This window comes from Amblyomma maculatum, chromosome 3 (genome assembly GCF_055883805.1).
Source record: "Amblyomma maculatum isolate TAMU_Amacu chromosome 3, ASM5588380v1, whole genome shotgun sequence".
In the NCBI taxonomy this organism is placed as follows: domain Eukaryota; kingdom Metazoa; phylum Arthropoda; class Arachnida; order Ixodida; family Ixodidae; genus Amblyomma; species Amblyomma maculatum.
In genome coordinates, this window is record NC_139346.1 from 126774294 (window position 1) to 126793341 (window position 19048).

At 45.3% G+C, this 19048-nt stretch overlaps 1 long non-coding RNA gene across 1 annotated transcript in view; it reads right to left on the reverse strand.

Moving 5' to 3' along the window:
* The window catches only part of LOC146195972 (uncharacterized), a 40058-nt gene extending 21222 nt beyond the window's left edge, over nucleotides 1–18836 (reverse strand). Inside the window, exons 1-2 of the long non-coding RNA XR_014705617.1 lie at nucleotides 18631–18836; nucleotides 16219–16297 (exon numbers count right to left, since the gene is read on the reverse strand). This is a non-coding gene — a long non-coding RNA (uncharacterized LOC146195972). The remainder of the gene's footprint in view (nucleotides 1–16218; nucleotides 16298–18630) is intronic.
* Nucleotides 18837–19048: the final 212 nt, after the last annotated feature.

The following is a 19048-nucleotide window of genomic DNA, read 5'->3' on the forward strand; positions in this document are numbered from 1 at the left end:
CAGTTCTTTCTTGACGTCGGCTAGCTCTTGGGTAAGCCGGCGCGTGGTTTCCAACAGAGTCGCGTTGGCGACACGGCGTTGTTCGAGTTCCTTGTAGTAGGGGCTGGTAGTCCATCCTGCCAGCTGCTCTGTGTGATTCGGCCAGTAGTGGCACTGTTAGAGCTTGCGTTGCTGCTTTTAACTTCGCCTTCGCTGCGTCCGCCCAACTGATTCTCTCACGGGAGCACGAACGCTTAGCGTCGCGTCTGTTCCTGTGAACAGAACCGGGTTAAGTGGAGAAATATGGGAGAGGCCTTCGCCCTGCAGTGGGTATAATCAGGCTGATGATGATAATGATGTTCCTGTGAGATGAGTCACGGCCACGCGACGCGCTGCTCGACGCTCTTCGGGATCCGGTACGGGAAGCGCTGCGCGAGTGAGAGCGTCCGAGACGTGGAAACGAGCTTGAGTCGAGTGCTTGCTTGTGATGTTCGGCGTTACTGCGTTCGACTGCTTCCTTTTGCTGTTCTTCGGCGTTACGGCGTTCCCATCGCCGTCGCCGCACGTCGTAAGGAACTTTGTATTTGGCTTTGCAGACGCGGTCCCCGGTGGGGTGTTGCTCGCCACAGAGCTTGCATTTGGGGACACATGTATGGCCCTCTCTTGGATTAGAAGCGCCGCATGCAAGGCACACATGTGCGTTTGGTGTAGGACATACGTCGCGCGAGTGGTCGAGCCGATCTTGCCGCATACCTTGCAAACTTCTATTTGCTTCTTGTAGAGACTACATGGGTACAGCGTGGATCCGTATCGCACATACTTAGGAACCTTGATACCGTTGAACACTACGATTACTGTCGTCGTATTTCCGATATGCTTCGCACCCGCGGCGAGGGGGTTGTAATTGGTTACGACCTGCTGCATTATTTCAGCTTCGCTGTCTTTGAGCGATATGCCCCTGATCACGCCCTTGACTGTGTCGTGGGCGGCCGTTCCATAAGCACTCACTTGGTACGTGTTGCCTTGGACATTAATAGCTTGAATTCGAGCGTACCTTTCCGCTCGCTCCTCGCTCGGAGTGCTGACCACCATAATGTTCTGCTGTGCATTGGGACACGCCTTATCCTCAGCTCGATCTGGCACCTCAACTCCTGCTGCCATCATGATGGCAGTAGTGACGCATGCAGCTCTTGCCTTGTAAATCGAGCCCTCCGCGGAGATGCACGACGATCTTAATTTCTTCTGCTGGTATGGCGGGCATGCTAGCCGGACGAATAACTGCTGCCCTAACACTCTAGATGAATTTAGGGTCTTTCTGGGAGCTCGGTGTATCAGGTTGAGAAGTAGACTCAACCGGCGTTCCTTGCAGGCGTGGTCCGCTCTTGTGCCCACCGATGTGTAGCCATCCGGGCGAGCGTTGAAATTCCTCGGGCGTATTTTCTTCTCCTGCTACATGTACGCTCATCGGGGAAACCTGGATGTTATGCACCGAAGTGGCGGCGGAATCCTCCATGTCGTGGCTGAAGTACGGCCGGCTAGGCCTAGCGAGCCCTGGGTTCGCTTCGGCCGAGCGTCATTTCTTGGCGGTGAATCAGCAAGTGTGTTAATTCGAAAATGACGCACCTTTGATAAAAGTCAGGTATCGGATGATGGCGGATACCTTCGCGAACACGGTGGTATAAAAACTTCTCGATCCAAACTAATTAGCACTGCAAAAGCGGGAATTAGCGACGGAGCCAATATGAGTACGTATGTCCTCCATGACGATCGCAGCGCCCCTCCCCTTCGCCCTGCCTATTTAACCTATATGCTCAGTGCATCATCAGCAAGGCCGGTCTGGACGAGTTTTCAGCTGCAGTGAAGATTTGTGGAAAACTTTTCAACATCCTTAGGTATGCGGATACCAGTTTAATGGCAGAGAGTGAAGGGGAACTCAAGAGACTTCTGATGCGCGTATAAAAAGAGAGTGAGAAGTTCGGGCTTAAACTGAACATTAGAAAGACAAACATCATGGCGTCTTGCCCTATTAAGTCCTGGAGCAACAAAGGAGAAGTCGAAGCTGCGACAGATTTTCTCTTCTTGGGCTCCAAGATTACCCCGGAAGGAGGCTAATCAGGAGACGCCTGCTTCTGGGAAAGAGAGCCATGGCTAGCCTCGACCGCCTAGTAAAGAGCAGAGACATTAGTCTGCCAACCAAGATCTGTATAACTCGTGCTATGGTCTTTCCAGTTGTGATGTATGAATGCGAGGGTTGGACTGTGAAGAAGGCTGACCACCAAAAAATTGACGCGTTTGAATGTGGTGCTGGCGGAGATTCTTGAGAGTTCCTTGGATTGCCAGAAGATAAATCAGTCGATATTGTCTACCATAAACCCTGACTGCTCATTGGAGGGTCAAATTCTAAAGTTAAAGCTCAGCTACTTTGGTCATCTGATGAGAAGAGATGGAGTCGGTGGAGAAAGATTTGATGTTGGGAAAGGTTTAGGGTCATCGGAGAAGGGGTAGGCAGCGAAGGCGATGGTTAGATGGCATCCTCGAGGCGCTGCAGATGAAGTTATGTGATGTTAGGAAGATAGCGAGAAACCAGAAAGTGTGGCGTGATATGGTCCATAGGGTCACGAATAGTCGGGCACGACTGAACGACTGAACTGAACTGAGGCTGTTCCAAGAGTAACGTAGGACTTTGCGTTTGTTTTTTATTGGAAAGATTGATTTTACCACGATCCGAGGTTCACTGCCGTGATCCGCCAACGTGCGTTCCACTGCGCCAGCTCAGATGCCCTTGACGGAGAACCAAAAACGCAGAATATTAGAGAGATGTGAGCTCGGTCTCTTTCTCAGCCGGATTCTGAGAGCAAAATATTGTACGAGGAACGCCCCATGAAAATGGACGGCAGTAGGTGGGCAGGTAAAGTATTTAAATACTTCTGCCAAAAGGGCATTTGACTCCCAATGGCACAAAAAAACGAGAAACTAACCAGTAAATACGTAGAAAGGCAGGACGAAGCAATAATAACAATAAATGACAGATAAAGAACAAAGGGGCTAAAACTGGAATTATTCAATGAAAAAGAAGATGACCTTAGGCCTATATAGAAAATGGAAAAGTCGGATTAAGAAAGAAATCTATGACAACTCTAGAGGCTGTGGCCTCCTCTTTGAAGCTACATCAGGCTGGGTGAACCCGAAGCTACAGAAAGAAGTTTAACCAAAAAGATTAAACTTGTGTTATATACTGCAGATGCTTACAAAAATTGAACATTTAACAGGAGTGTGACAGTATCCATCCACCCTGGCGTTTAGAGGTGACGAAGGAAGCGTGAATGAATCGGCGATAGAGGTTAGCAAGAGACATTTGGAAGATTGGTGGGCAAATAGCACGTACAGGACTCATGAAAGCTGTATCAAAATTGAACAAGTGTATTTAAACGAAACCCGTATCTAAAAGTAAAGTCGTTAATGCGCAAGAGTTATCTAAGTTAAGCGACATAAAAAGAAAGGTGGAGTATGGTGATGGTTATAACCACCTCGTTTCAGAGGGGACGCTCTTAACACCGATCCATCTATCCGTCACTAGACCTGTCGCATACGGGCCAATCAGCGCACGCGTACCACCCGTGCGGGGTAGATGGTCACTTTGGCTGTTCGCGGATCACAGATCACGATGTAATAAATCTCTCTGTTGTGACGATTTTGCTTTCATTGCAGCCGTTTCTTCTTTTTTAGGTTTGAGTATTCGTCGGAGTTGTATAAGACTTCGTACATGTTCTGCCTGCCTTTCCAGTTTTTCTTACAGCGTAGAAACGTTTAATACCAGTAGAGCATGCGAATTGAAGCACATATTTGAAATTAGGCAGTGTGTCTATTAGCTGGATATGGAGTCCCGAAAATCTCACCACCATCACCTCCTCTGCAAGCGTAACGATCGAATATGATTTCTCTTTTACATGTAGCAACATAAAATTCATCGAAGGCAAACTTTTTGTTGTATTTAAGTTCGTGCATAAATTTTACAAAAACAGAATAAACAAAATTTTGTTGCTGAAATCGCATGTAATGAAGAACGTGTTCGTTGAAAGGCAATTTATATTTTATGACGCACAATGTTACCGGCTATTTCCCGCCCCGTTGCTCGTTAGACTGTTCAAACTGTAGCTGTCTTTCTGGTCATTGCTGAGGTATCAGCAGTAGGAGGGCCGTAGGAACGCGTTCTTTCCCCAACTAAAGCGCTTGACACCTGAGGAGCCCATCTGCTTTACCTATAAACACGACATCCAATGCTCCCCCCCCCTTCCTTCATACCCCCAGCGCCAGCGCATTCTGCCTCAAAACACCTGCTCAGGTTCTCTTGCTGATTGAAGCGCCACAGTGTTTGCCCGCCATTTGTTCGGCGCAATTATCTTTAATGCTGTGAAGCCATTTCTCAGTGTCATGTTCGCTTAAATAGAAATATAGTGCCTAGAAATATACTGGCTAGTGTGGCAAGGGCGGGCCAGGAGAGGGTCCCAATGAAGATAATTTCCTTCGGCGCCCGCTTGGGGCGATGTTTTGTCGGTGGGTGCATCTGCGTTCAATTCGCTACGTGATACGCGCGCTCGGAGCAGCGAGAAGTAAACAACTACGTTGTATTTGGTGCGCGCCTCTTACAAAAATGTTTCAGCGAGCTCGTTCACAGTGCACGCATATTGCGGTATGTATGTATGTATGTATGTATGTATGTATGTATGTATGTATGTATGTATGTATGTATGTATGTATGTATGTATGTATGTATGTATGTATGTATGTATGTATGTATGTATGTATGTATGTATGTATGTATGTATGTATGTATGTATGTATGTATGTATGTATGTATGTATGTATGTATGTATGTATGTATGTATGTATGTATGTATGTGCGTGTGTATGTATGCATGTATGTATGTATGTATGTATGACTTTATTAAGGAGCCGGCAAACGACGGGTTAAAGCGTCGTGAGTCTGGCCAACCGTCAACCCGGAGTCATGCCCTACTCTGCACTACCTCATTTGGCCCGTTTGTGGTGGGTTGTGAGGCTTGTCCTTTTCGAGCGCGCCCCGGGCCTGCTGGACGGCGCATAGTTGAATGTCCTTCTGTGTATTTTGCACAGCACTTTGAAGTTCCGGCGGTTATGTCCTGGATGTAGCTTCGGTCGACAACCTCGCACAGTCCCACATGATGTGCCATTGGTCCGCCGGACCCACTTGACATACACTGCACATATCACTTGTGTAGATGTCTGGGTGGAGGACGTGTAGAACTGCCGGGGTTAGGAGTGACTCGGTTTGCATTTGCCTTAGGATCATATGGAGATCGATTTGTATGCGTATTCTAGAAGTTTGCTATCATCGGCAAAAAACTTTACAGTAATCATCCAACAAATTTTTTTTTCAGTGACTGAGCTCTCGAGTGCAAAAATATTTCACAAAGTTCAAGCCCCTTACCACATAGCCTTCATTCGACCATACTTGAAGTGAAAAAAAAAGAATGACAAAAAGGTCATTCTTTTGTTACTAATGCAACCTACGAGATGCCTCGTTTCAATAGGAATCAAAAACATTGAAATCTAAGAACTTTATTGCAGTGAAATTTAAAATAGCCCCGTGATAAAATTTAAATGATTATTGCCATTCGAAAACGAATTTACATTCTTTGGATATTTGGAATCTGTTGTGTAAATGACGGCGAAGATAGCGTTTTTTTTTTGCAATACCGCTCCTGCTGCTGTAACCAAGCGAAGTCAAGACCCAGTCAGAAGGTCAAGCACCTCCTTTTGACTTGCCTCGTGGGCAATACTTGTATGCTGCCCAATGTGCAAATAAACAAACCCAGAATGTTACAACCTCGACTTATTATTACTCCATTAATATCAGCAACTACCTTACAATTCTACTAGCCCACTTACCAGATAGCTAGATTTTGAGAACAGAAGCTCAATGGCGCATGTACAGGAAGGCATGGCCAAAGCATGCCAATAATGTAACCTGTTTCTCATCTGCATCCAGAATAAACAAGCTTCTAAAAAGCAATATTTTACAGCAGCTTTTAAGCTTATCTTTCGTAATGAGTCAAACTAATGGCAATTACGTGCATGACATCTACGGATATCTGAAAACACAAAAATACGAAACCAAAATTCTCGTCGTCTGCATTTACTGCAGAAAAAGAAGCGTAAAGTACATAATCTATTCACAAAAAACTGTACAGTGTTATAAAACAAATCAGCTGCTACAGAAAAGGGACAAAATACTTATTCACACTTTATGCTACTGGCAGCGGCGCAACTTGAGGAGTTTTTGTCACTGCCTTTGACCTTCTCTTTCATTGTTCAGGCCCTTAACAAAAAACCTTAACCTTATCAAGACATAAAACTTCACCACTTCAGCATCGGGCTACAGGAGTGGCTTCTCACGGGCGAGTTCGTTCACGACGCCGTTCACTGTAATCTGAAAACATTTTTCGATGCATTCGGCCTCGAAATGTTTTTCACACACAACAGCCTTCGGTGCCAGCCTTCTGTCTGCCCTCTTGATTCGATTTTCCCATTCAGCGAGCTGTGCTGGGTCCGGCGGTACAGTGAACAAAGACACCTTTTCTTCGTTGGACCGATAACCGCTTCGACACAATGGCACGAGACATGTCCGCTCTTTGCAGTGTCGCTTAGTCTTTAACATCGCATCGCAGGATGTTTCTGCCCATGTTTAGCGTCTTCCAGCTTCACAATCCAAGAGATGATGCATGTCAAACGTTGATTTCACACGTCCTAAGCAATCGCGTGATGCTGCGTGGCGACGGCGCGCACACGACAGGAGTTCGCGAGCTCTAGCCACGCTTTCACGCACCCACTCGACCAACAGCGCCCCTTGCGGCCTCTCTGCGCAATCATCGCGGCGAGAACCTCCCCCTCACGGACGAAACGCGCTCGCTGCGCACACTAGCCAGTATATTTCTAGGCACTATAATAGAAGACACGCTGCTAATATACATAATCATGCCATTCTGTAGCCTTGTCCGGCATCATTTTGCCACTAAACACAAATGCAGCCGCACTGCTTCTTACCCGATGCATTTAGAAGCCCGTTACAATTTGTAAAATGTGATAAGAAAAGAAATGAAAAATTGTTCTAAGACAGAGTAGAATATGCGGCGCGGGAGCTCGCTGCGATGGCTCACTAATGAAAGTCACCAGGAAACAATACGTTTCACCCAAGAGCAAGCACGAATTCTACTTCCGGCTATGAGAGGTATTGGTACACCGTGGGCTCAATTACAGAGCGACAAATATTGAATATATTGAATTATGTGCTCTGTCAACTGAAGTTTGCCCCTAACTTCAACCTTAATTTACTGTTGATACAAACTAATTCTTCCATCGCTTAGAAGAATAAAAAAAACTCATTGCTTTATTCTTCTTGGTTTTTGATGAAGGCTAGGGAGAGACAATGCCCTTCCGGAAGCACAGAGAGTAAAAATTCTCTATTTGAATCTGACAAAGCCAATCCACACAGGCATGCATTTTTCATAAATCCACAAAAACCAGATGACACGTGGTTGCGATTTTAGCTAGCCACATTACGATGGGGGTTACAATAGGGTAAGTGATGCTAATAGCTTCCAAGGAACGCTCTGTGTTAGGCCACTGCTTAGCCAAGTGCTATTGCGTATGCGCATGTGTGTCTTTATGTGAACCCTATGTATTCGATCTCCACCATTCTAAACTGCTATGCGTCAGGCTCTATATCAGCCAGCAGAAACCAGAATTGTCTCTTCTTGCTTCCACATCAATCAGTAAGTGAGAGGGAGAGGAAGTAACTACCATATCGACAGATCCACCTTGAACAATGCGAAAACGAGGACGAGTGCGACGACCATCGACGAGCAGATAAAGTTTGCAAGTACGGGGCACGGGAGAGGACACCAAAGAGTATTCGGCTTCGACATGAACAGGAAGTCTCGCCGTAGAAGCAATTAGAAAGCAGTTGAACGCCGTCTGCGCCAAAGTCGATGACTACCGAGACCCGTACGAGGCCTTACTTTCAATTCGGGTAAGTGATTCAACACTCTGCGTCGACCCCTACTCCAACTGATAATGGCCTCCTACGCCATAGGAATTAGAAGCCCCGATTCACCCGATTGTGCGCCTGCCTCGAGAAGAAGAAATGAAATCAACAACTGGTGGGAAAGCCCCAGTGCCACCAATGACCCCTCTACTGAATTTGTAAACAAAGCGCGTTCTCAAGTTTTCATCCCAGCTCTCATTTATTTTCGCTCTATGTCCCACATATGCACCTGTGGTCAAGTTTAAGGATTCCAGAATCGGTGAAAATGAAAACGAAGAGTTTACGTGTGCCACTTCACTCTCACAAAGGAGGAATGTGACACAGTGGCTAACGAATCCCGAGATAATGTATTGAGGGCAAATGTTCTGGCTCGGTGAAGCGTGAGAGGTATAGTTCAGGGATTTACTAGGAAGCTTAATGGGACTGGTATGGAGCATTTGCAAAAAAGGTTGGAAGAGGTTGGGAAGACTCTGGCTGCAAAATGGAGCAATTCATGTCCACCAATCATAGCATCCGAAACAACACAAAAAATTGGCGCATCGTTTGCGTGAAGTGAAGTAAGCTGCACTAGCTTCATGAGGCTTCGAATGTTGCGCAGTGGAAAAGATCGCACAAGCTCGCTACCCGAATATACAATTCACACTTTCTCAGGCATCCACAACTTGAGATAGGCCCATCGTGGTGTCTGTAAAAGATGTCTGAGCACAGTGTGCCAACATTCGCCTTTTTCATCTGTAAAGACCCATCATCATCATTATCCTCGCTCGCCACAGCTCCGAGCATCTGACGCTTTGCGCCAAATGATCCTGAAAGAACAGAGATTCGTCGAAGCCTTACATGTGCTAGAAGTGCGGTTCGTATCTCCTGCATCTCGCATTAGTCCCATCTTTCTCCCTGGAGCTCCGTTTTGGCCTTAGTTTGCGTCAACATCCCTCCGCAATGGATGAGGGCAACGGTGGTCGCTCGCCCCCGGCGTCTCCAACTGATGCTACGGCACCCTCTGCTTGAACCATCACCGTCTGCCAAAGAAATCCCCACATCTTGACGGCCTTCGCGGTGACTATGTCGACAACTACAACAGGATTAGTAGGCTTAAGCGCTTGAATGACCCTCACAAACGCCTGAACACAGTCCTTTATTTGGTCGATCGACGTCATGAAAATCTAGTTCCTCAATCGTTAGCAAGACATCGGTGGCTGGCGCACGTTCACGGATCAGCTCAAGAATATTTTTGGCACTCCTGCTGGTCGCTCAGAACGTGCCATGAAAATCTCGTCGCTCGTCTTCAGCAGCCAAGCAAGTCATAGATATCCTACATTGAGGAAGGTCTGGCCCTTTGATGCTTTGTCAATGCTGCTACGTGTGAGACAGCATATTCGTCACATACTTAAGGGCACCATAAGTGTCGCTTTCCAAGCCTTTCCAAACCCTCGTCTGTGTCTGAAAGTGCATCGACCTGTAAACATCTGGACGAGCCTTAGTCGTGCCGCCGCGCGCAAGACCCCAGTGTTGGCAGCGCCCTCATAGATGGGAACTTGCGTTCCCCCATTCGTACTATGATACGAGAGGAGCTCTACCGCCATTCAACCCTAGCCCCTGGATCCCCGTCGCTTCCGCCAGCTAGAGTAACATCATGAAAAATGAACTGGCCACTTTCAACTACGCTGTCGCACCGGCTACACTACCAACTGCCTCTCGATCGCCCACCTATGCAGATATTGCTTCTGCCAACCCGCCCTGATATCTCTGACTTCTCCAGCCTCCGAGTGCGGTCACTTCGCTGCCATGGCACTGTATCCTGCAGTGCTCTGTTGTGTGACAACCTGGAGCCCATTTCGCCCTTTGTGCTACTACTGTAGGATACGTGGCCACATCTCCCGTGCCAGTTGCCGCTATTAGCATGATTAACAACGGTGTATGCCCTCTTAGAACGTGCCCCGTACGCCAGACTGATGATTTTGCTGTGCGTTCTTCGCTCCTCCGAACTCTCCAGAGGTTTCTCGGCCTTCGCGCTGTACTAGGCGATCCCTTTCGACATTTCGCCACACGTCGCTGCTTCGTCCTGCCTTGCAACCTTTAGCACATTGAACGGAAAACTAATGGAAGCATTTTATGTAGGCAAAGCTGCTTCGAGTACGAACTCTGAAATTCCTCCCGGGCGAGGTCGAATATGCTAAAAGTAACTATTGAAGGACTGTGCGTTGAGGCCTTCATCGAAACGCGCGTCGTTTATTCTATCACACATTTTACCCTCTGTTCTCAATTACGCAAAGTCATTACTCTGTATATCGATCTGCAACTTTGTGTAGTTAATGGCACTCTCATCAAACTCACCGGCCTATGCACAGCACGCGTCCTCATCTTACAGAAGAACGAAATGAAAACACAGTAACGAGGAATGTGGTATCTGTTTGCAGTGTACAAGGGAATGACAAAATATTGAGGTAAGAGCGCGTCTGGAAATCGTTGAGAATTTTCAGTGGTAGCTCCACATGAAATTAAAAACAACTTTAGCAACTCACCCCGACGATAGTCATGACACAGTTGAGGGCAGTATTTTCATATTGCGAAGGATTGTCGAAAGCAGGCGCGTAAAATGGGGAAACGAAATGCGATTGCCTAAACATATTTCAGTGTTAAGACGCCCGACTACTGTCCGGAGTTCCCGGGTTCGACCCGACCACGGCGGCTGCGTTTCGATGGAGGCGAAACGAAGTGGCGTCCGTGTGCTGTACGGTGTCAGCGCATGTTAAAGATCCCCAGGTGGTAGAAATTACTCCGTAGCCCTCCACTACGGCTCCCCTTTCTCTCTATTCACTTTCACTCCCACCTTCATCCCTTCCCTTACGGCGTGGTTCAGGTGTCCACAGAGCAAGTGTGACACATACTGCGCCTTTCCCTTCCTGTGAACCAACCTAAACATATTTCATGTTTCTGAGCCGGCACGCGATAATAATAATAATAATAATAATAATATTATTAATATTTGGTTCACAGGAAGGGAAAGGAGCAGTATGTGTCACACTTGTTTCTGTGGACACCTGAACCGCGCCGTAAGGGAAAGAATGAAGCTGGGAGTGAAAGTGGAAAGAGAGAAAGGGGAGCCGTAGTGGAGGGCTACGGGGTAATGCCGACCACCTGGGGATCTTTAACGTGCGGTGATATCGCACAGCACACGGACCGCACACACAGCCGCCTTGGTCGTGTTCGAACCCGGGAACTTCGGCACAGTAGTCGGGCGTCTTACCACTGCACCACCCCGGCGGGGCGATTCTTGACCTCTCGGCAGCTGAGGAAAATGACGATAGTGCACAGAAAATGTCGTGGTGAACATTTGTGGCTGCACAAACCCGAATATAGGCCGCTGCCTAAACGTGACCGTGTGAACCTGCCTCGTTAATATTGGCTCAAAGGTTTTCCTTTTGAAGCAGTATTGGAGGAGGCTTTCCCAATGTGGAGAAAAGAGATTCGGAATAAATAAGAAAACCGTCTCGTCTAGCATGCGGAGAACGTTCTTCAAATGGTCACTTGATACGAGAAAAAAACGTAGGTGAGCTGCCAGTGTACAGACAGTGCTGTCTTGCCGGTGCTGGACTGATAGAACAAGGCGCATTGCTAAAAATGTAGTATCTTTCGATGCATTTAATGAATCTGGTGAGCTAATGGATCTATCGCTTAATAGGCAGATCTTGCTGTTTAATCGAGTAAATATTTAACTTGACCTGAGGATCAGGTTAAAGAGAAGCATCCTTTAGGTGAAGTTAAGTATACAAATACTTCTCGTGCGCGTTTAAGAAACAAATTTGGATAGCTTACTGAGTGCATCCCGAGAGGGTAAGTAAAGTGCAAACAAGTGAAAAGACAGCTGGATATAGAAACCCCCAAATCAGGCGTGGCTGTATTTGAGACGAAGCGTCCGACGGCGGCCATGTGCCTGTGTGGATAGTATAGACCATTTTAGTTTCGATGCCTGGGCGCCACCATTTTCGTTAAAAGGCAGCTGCCCGCATGATCCAAATAGGAAAGTCCGCACCGGCTACATTCGCCGCCACATTGGACTGTGTGTGCGCCGTTGTGGGGCAGTAGGGGCAGTATACAACGCCTACTGCATGTGCTCGTGAAAACTATCCAGCATAGGGATACCATTTTGTGTTTAGTTGTAGCATTCATACCATCCGTTAGCCTGCAAACCATACCATCAACGAGCAGCACAGGCTTTGCTAGACATAAAGCGTGCGAACTCACGGCCCACTTGAGACTGGCAGCAGTGGCTCGGGGCAATAAATGTGGTAAGGAAATATTTTCCTCCTCTCCTGCTTGCTTTCGGTAAATCGGCCTATACAATGCGCTTCAAGAAATCAGTTGTCATTAAAGCATGGCTTTTTAGGAAAGTCTGTTTTCTCTATTTGGATTACATTATCATCGGAACTACAACATTTCGGAATCACCCGAGTGACCAAAGCTATGAGCTTTATAGAATGATTCAAATGACAGGATTTAAATAAAGTAGTCTAAGTACAAAGTTGGTTTGCCGAAGCGAAATATGTAACACACAGTGATTCACCAAAAGGCACACGTCCAGATTCGTCAAAGGTGCAGCCCTATCAGAAGTTCGATGAAGCGGGAGGCAGCACAAAATTCACGATGTTCAGCGCTTCTATGTTATATAACACGGCACAGCCTTTTCTGCACACCCAGTGAGATCATTAACGCAGTTAACTATGATAGAGTAGTTCAGAGGAAGTAGAGGGTGAAGCCACTCTCATAAACATTTAACGTAGTCTCATTCAAAGATACCTGCATATTTTCACCCATTTTGTCAAGTCGTTAAAGATGGCGGCAGTGGATTCCAAGGCGAATTACACCAGTGTTGACCCGGAAGATACGCTAGCCGGGAGCTAAGCTCCGCTGAAAAGAAATATGGACCTTCGGATCAGCAGTGCATCATGGTACGTAGTTCGGCCTTTTCGCCACTTCTGACATTTCTTTTTCGTACGCCACTTCCGCATTCAAGCAGACTGCCAGCACCTCAGGTGGCTCATCAATAACTGTGGTGCGAACTTGAAACTGGAGAATTTGAACTTTGTTTAGCAAGAGGTTGTTCGAGATTGTTCATAGGGCAGGGGCAATGAAGACCAAAAAAATTCAGACGCGTTGAGCAAGGTGACGGCGCGCCAAACTAAAAGCACCAAGACGATGCAAAATTCCAGATCATAATCCCATCTCTAGAAACCAGGCGCTCTACTAGGATGCTCTGCAACGCCAATGGCAGTGGTATCAGATATAAAGAGCAAATGTATGGCTTCACTAGACGTTTAGAGGTACCACAGGCTCTACAAAGGGTGAACTCCTAAGTCGTATCTTAGCGCTTCATCCGCATGCCATCAAGTACCACGCAGCACACGCCAGAGGCTAAGCAAAGATTACTTGCCAGGAATGACAGTTCATGTGCTCAATTACTACCTCCTGCGCGGCTCTTGCCAACATGAAAGCTCTATCTTTTGCGGGTTTTCGAGGACCTCTCAAAGACATTTCAAATCACAGCAGTTTAACAGTAGGCCCCTCTATGAACTGCTACTTCTGGCCGCAAATACAGAATAGTGTCTATTGACAATTTAAGTCGTTACGCAAAGGCTCTCCCGTTAGCGGCCAGGAAAGCAGAAACCAATGCCCCAATTTCCATAGAGATCGTGGTGATGAGACAAGGATACCTGAACAACTTTTGACCGACAAGGTCACATGGTCCCTATCTCGAGTCATGAGCATTATACGAATTATTAGGCATAAAAACGTTTACAATGCAGTATTGCGCCGAAGTTAAGGGCATATGATAGAGTTTGAACGAAACATTGGTGTTCATGTTGTCTCATTATGTTCCCCAGAACTAGCGTGGCTGGGACTTGTGGCTTGATTGCAATACTTTATTTCAGGAACGAACCAATGAAGCCTCCTTCTTTCTCTCCCATGGGTCTAACACAATAATCATCAGCGTGGTTAGCGACATTACAAAAACCTCATTAATGGACTCTTGAAGACTACGGTGTAGATCAAGACCTGCCATTTTTTATTCACGAGGTCTTATCAGAAGTAGTCAAATGAACTGCAAATAAGCTCAAAACCTCTTTCGGCAAAAAACATCACTACACTACAATCAGCGTAGGTGACATGACTTGTTACGGGACTGTGGAACCGCAAAAGCCCGGTGGAGCGAGAAAACTCGAGCCCAAGTGAAAAGGTTTTGTTTTTTTTCATTTTGTTAAAAACTTGCAAGCATGACTGACACGCTAAGCGGAATCAATTTTAGGAGCAAATTAATACTTAGGTTGCACGAAGCCTTCCATAAGCGGAGAATGCTTATGCATGCTGAATCCAGGGCGCCTCAACAAAATTCGAAGGTCTTCAATGGATTAACCTGGCTCAAATTAGGACACTAGTTTTGGTCTCACTAGGACGATCTCACATTTTACGATCCAGAAGGCAAATATGTAGGGCGTGTCTAGCCTAAATTTAGATATCGATAGGAATTGGCGATACGTGCTTAAATTTGGCCGCCAATTTACTTCAAATTTACTTCAAGGTCAAAGTTTAGGGGTCAAGAAGGCGAATTTCGGTATATCGGGCCTATGCTTTCAGTGCGCACATTCCGGGGCACTTTTACTCGCAATTCCGTGGCATGGGTATAATATTGTTTCCGTACTAAAAACTGTGCATGAAAAGAAAAAAAAGGGCGAAGGTTGGTAAAAACCATAACTTGCTTGATGCGAGAATAAATGATTGTAGGGTAGTAATACACATTTGAATCCTTTAGGAACTGTTCCCCTGGGACGACCTCACTATGGGGAGCATTGTACGGAAATACTGCGCACAACTTTGTAATATTCTGTTTGTTATACCACGCACCGCAACTATCTCTACAACCTAGCCATACGTCATTTACAAAATCAAGGCAAATGTTTTTGGTAAAAAGTCTATGTTTTTTTTAAGCGACGCTGTTTGTTATGTTGCGGATATCTACTTTATTTGATTTTCATGAAACAAATCCTCAATGGCTCCAGGTACTTATGTGATGTACAGTCGTGGGCAAAAGTGGTGTACAACCCTTAGCCGGTGGCGGAGCTCGGGATAACTACATCTAAATGCCATCTAGTGACAATGACAGAGACAGGGACAACCGCACATGCATGTCGATGAAATGGAGCACCGTCACAGTTGTCTTGATCACAGACAGCTGTTGCTAGATGGCGTTGAAATGCAGTTTTTCTGAGCTCTGCTACAAACTGCGTGTCGTGTACTACATTTGCTCACGACTGTATATCTAATGCTGAAAGGCCAGCGCCAGTTAATTTTTCAATTTTTCTAAATTATTGGCAATACTGATATCGGACGGTAGTTGCTTAGGCAAGTTCTACGTATCCTTTATCATATCAATTACACTCACTCGAGCCACTGTTATAGCGTGCGAAAGATGCCTGTGGTCAACAATCATTTTCGTATATATGTTCTATGGGACTGCACATTATATGAGTAGCTGCCTTTATTAAAATAGTTTGAATACAGTCGTCGCCACGAGGACATCGATTCGGCAAATCGTTGAATATAGATAATCTTTTCACACAACAACTGGCGATGAAAACGTAGAGTTCATAGCATTTCAATTCACATAGAGCTGTGGTGGTTTAAAATTATGGGTGACTGAATTATCACGGAAGCGCTGGCATTTAGGAAGAAGAAATTAATTTCCCAGAGATATATGTTAGATATGGGTGTTATTTTAATTTAGGTGATTAAACCGTATTATTTCTTGCAATCATATTTTTGGATTAAGCACTATTACGAAAACTGGACTTTGATACTCCAAACATTTAGTTTGGTTTGTTTACTTCGCTATTCATGAAATTGTGGTGTGATCGGGGTCTGTAGTTTTCACACAGGCGGCAAAAAGTAAATATTGTTTTGCAAACCATTTAAAGTTTATGCGGCGCAAAAGGGAGTGCATCACTAAACAGCTCTATAGAATTTCGTGTTTGGATGCAGTCACTACTCTCCATATTGCATGCGCTAAAATATTTGCAGCTGCCGTATTCAGTCCATCTTTATAGCATTGATATGATACACACACTAGTAGCAATGAATAATCGCTAATCAGCTGTACTGACCAGCTGTTTTGGGCACCAGTGTTGTCCGTCGTTAAAAAATCTTGCTGCTGGTGCAGAATCGTTGGTCATTGGACGGGCTCTGCAGCACAGAAAGTGTTACACTTACAAACTTCTGAAATTATCCATCATAATTATGGACAAATCAGAGATAAAAGCTCTGACGCCCCCGAAATGCTTAATTATAGCTGCTATTTGTGTGCGTAAATAAAGGTATTGCGTTTTGAAAATAGCAGTACTGACTTAACGCCTACATAATATACACAATAAGGTGGGCGTACACCGTACGTTTGTGTATGTATTGCTCAGTACGCTGCGTGAGCTCTAAACAACGCGAACTCTACACATTTGTTCGACCGTTTCGCAACGTCTGTTAACTGCAGTGTGCACAGTGGCGCCATCGACTGACAATAAGTTAAAGTACGAGAAAAAACGGATACGCAATTCTTAACTTGCATTGTGGCTGTGTACGTAACATTCCTGCTTAAGCCCAGCGGAGGGGCTATTACTTTCTTCAATCTTATTCCAAATTTTCACTAAGCATGAGAATGGCCGTTAGGCATGACCTCGAAGCTGCAAATTCTCCTCGTAGAAAATAATTTTTGCACGGAATTCTGCCTCCAAGGAAAGAAATATGGCAGCTGGAAAAGCAAAGCGTTTGCTCTGTTATTGATGAACACCGATAGGCGGCAATTGTATGGTGAGGCGCTGTAACTGTGAACGGCAAATTACCCAGAGTGTGGAAAATAGTGTTATGAAGTGACACTCGCACGCATATTGTGGGGCTGCTGTCGCAAACTCGTTGGAGTTTGAAAAGTGTTGGAGCCGGCATAGCAGATGACATTTCGGTTCATCCTGTTGCAATGTGACATGATCAACCAATAAATATCCCATTGCTTTGTGTGCCACGAAGGATTTCGCTATGCTGTAAAGACAAAACATCTTAACTCACTGAGAAAATGTAGAATCGTCTCTTCATTTTGCAACGTGAATACTGTTTTTTGAAAATTTCATACCTATTCTCACCATTTAATTCGTCAATGATTAAAAGCGTGACATAAGCGTTGTTTGTTCGCTGAACAGGCTGCATTGTAAACCATTTTGGCTGTCCGACAGACAAGCGCCGCGCTGTTGGGAGGAATTGAATAATTTAAACTGGCAGGCATACAACTACTAGTGGCATGTATTTCGGCCTCATCGTGCCACCTGTTACCCACGTCCTCGACACGGTGTGGCACGCTGGCGTAAGCGCACGTTTTAGAAGCCGAGCACAATTCCAGTTCCGCCACCGGCTCCCAGAGCTATGGCAGCAGTCAACAGACAGTCCCTGCAATTCTACCCTCTCCCGAGTCTGAAGGGCACCTCCACTACTTCCAACTGTCCACAAGGTGTATCCGACACATTCATGCCTAAGAACAATTCCTCCAGATAAGAGGGGTAAGCGGGTAAAACAAATGCTGCTGTTTGTTTTTATCAGAACTTTTGGCGCTTGTAAGAAATTCATGTTGGTTGCAGGAGCATCTAAAAGTAGCTTCGATCACGGAAAGGTTAGTACTCAGCCTCTAAAATGTCTCACAATAAAGAGATGCAAATTTAACGCCTCGCGCGTGGCGGGTAATAAAATGCCTACAAGCAATATTCTCTGTGATTTATGGTACAGGTATGTCGCAGAACGTTGACCTCATTTTATGGCCGCAAGGAGCAATAAACCTCGCAAAAAAAATTAATATTGCACTGAAAGCGATGATCATAAAAAATATCAGCAGTCCTCTTAAGCAAGGTGGCAATTTCATTTTCGAAATAAAAACACCAACCTCAGGCTGGTTGATGCTATATTGAGAATAGCGGACAAACTTTAATTAATCTTTAAACCTTTGACATTAGTTATTCCTTAAACATAAATGGGCGAATACCGTGCCATTATTGCTTTCAGAAGCGAGCTTTTCAATAATATTGGAAAATCTAGGCAATTGTGTAGGCAATAACAAAACATCAAGGATTTTCACACATGGCCCATTTAAGCTCTCTCGTAAACTCAGCGTTGTTCACTAACATTCTTTTCGAATCTATTTTCGAAAAAAAAACACCTTCCAAAGCTTCCTTAAGTGGATCTGGCACCTACGAGATAAGAAAAAGCCACTTAAAACCGCACTTCTAATTCGAGCAATAAGCCACACACGATGTCCATCATTATTTCATGCCTTTGAAATGAGATACTTCACTGCAGAAGTAAAATGTGCCACCAATATTTCAGAAACAGATCTCAAAGATTTTGGAAACGAATCCCGCATCTCTGTCTTCAGGAAACGCGTCTAGACGTATTGTTTAATGGGTCGAAAAGAATGTGCGCAGTAGCCGGCATGTTGCCACGAATGACTTTAGTTGGCCTACAAGAATATCTTAAAAATCACTTACTGTGTTTCGGCCACGCAGAACAGCACTAAGGCTAGCAGAAAAATACCGAATGACTCCATTTCTTGCAAGATTTTTTATATTTTGTGCCTGAGTTCCTGTCGGCGTTTTGCCTTTATAGTGATGCCCCGTGTTCGCTGTCATTCTACGATATTGGCAAACAAAAATGGTGCCAACAATATTTCCATTTTCTTATCCTTTTGAAAGACAGTAGCAATGTTTCGAGCGCCAGATGCACATTTTATATGCTGTGGAGTAACCTTCTCAGAGAAGCCAATACAGCTTTGTCACGATCAACATAAAGCCAGTCAGGAAACGACTTGGAAGCAAAAGTTCAGCCCATAACAAGAATTATGATGCCATATAAATGTGAGTTTATTCTTTATTTAACTTTGTATGCCTGCACAAATATAAAACCGAA